Source organism: Gekko japonicus, unplaced genomic scaffold (genome assembly GCF_001447785.1).
Source record: "Gekko japonicus isolate JY-2015 unplaced genomic scaffold, Gekko_japonicus_V1.1 scaffold987, whole genome shotgun sequence".
Lineage (NCBI taxonomy): Eukaryota > Metazoa > Chordata > Lepidosauria > Squamata > Gekkonidae > Gekko > Gekko japonicus.
The window spans coordinates 276,720-278,222 of NW_015170305.1; positions in this window are offsets into that span (position 1 = coordinate 276,720).

The window sequence follows — 1,503 nt, forward strand, 5'->3', positions numbered from 1 at the left end:
CCCATGCCCTCCTTTTGTTTCTGTTGAAGTCTCCCTATTTCTGAAAGCAAAGCTCTGCTTAGGATGGCGAAGAAAGTGTACAAAGTTTCCATCTCATCAGCGGCAGTAGAGGAAACTCAGTAAGATTAGCATTTGCTTTCTTTTCCACAGGTTGCTAGGTAGTGATGACAACTCCAGTGCAATATATCCTTTATTGGTGATTTATGTCAGACTTGCAAAACACACACACACACAATTATTATGCATTACTTGCTATTTTAAAATTAGCTTTGAAGTTTAAATATGTGATAGATATTTCCATGACATGTACTATAGGCATAATTATGTGCATTACATGAATTCTGCACCTTCAGTTACAATCTTTTCTTAATAAAGTTATTTCAAAACTCCCTGCCCTCCTCACTTTTTGAGGACAGACACTGGCCTTGGTGTAAGCTGAAAGTTAGTTCAGGATCATAGTGGTCCTTTCTGCGCTAGACCTTAAATCCTAGCCCAGCCGTGTCCCCAAACTTACATTTTATGCTACACTCAAGTTCACCCCTATAATATCTTGGGGTATTTTTTGTTTCCTCATTACCTTTTTACACCCTGGTTTTGCCCCATGCTTGTCCTGGAATAAGGAGCTGCGGTGGCTCAAGTGGTTAAGACGCTGAACTGCAGGCTGTGGAAGGTTGGTAGTTCAGCAGTTCGAGACCCGAGTGTGCCGCATGACGGAGTGAGCTCCCGTCTCTAGTTCCAGCTCCTGCCAACCTAGCAGTTCGAAAGCAAGAAATTGCAAGTAGATAAATAGGTACCGCTTTGGTGGGAAGGTAACAGCGTTCCGTGCGCCTTGGTGTTTAGTCATGCCGGCCACATGACCACGGAAACGTCTTCGGACAGCGCTGGCTCTTTGGCTTTGAAACGGAGATGAGCACCGCAATCCTAGAGTCGGACTCGAATGGCTTTCGAGCAAGGGAACCTTTACCTTTACCTGTCCCGGAATAAATGGATGCTGTTATAACCAGAGATAAGTGCAAGGTATTGTGTTGCGAGCTGAACTCCGATCAAAGATCCAAGTGCAGAAAGGACCAGTAATCACTATTGATTTATAAGCATACAAACGTATTGTTTTATCTATACAGATTCAATGTGGCTTGTAGAAAGGGTGAAAAAATGTGTCACTCTTTTGGATTCTCTTACTATCATACTAAATGAAAACCACCTCGAGCCAAGAGGAGAGGCATGTACATATTATAATAAGTAATAAACAAAAGGGCATGTGCATTGCCAGAAGTGATATTTTTCTCTGCCCCATCTTAAGGAAAGAAGTACATCTCCGTCTCAGCCCAAAGATCAATGACAAATCACAGCGCCATCTAGTGATTAAACTGCAAAATAGCATTTGTCCACCGCAAAATATATGCAGTGCAATCCTAAATAGATCAAGATGGGCAGGCGTGTTAGTCTGTCTGTAGCAGTAGAAAAAGGAGCTGTGGTGGCTCAAGTGGTTAAGACGCTGAACTG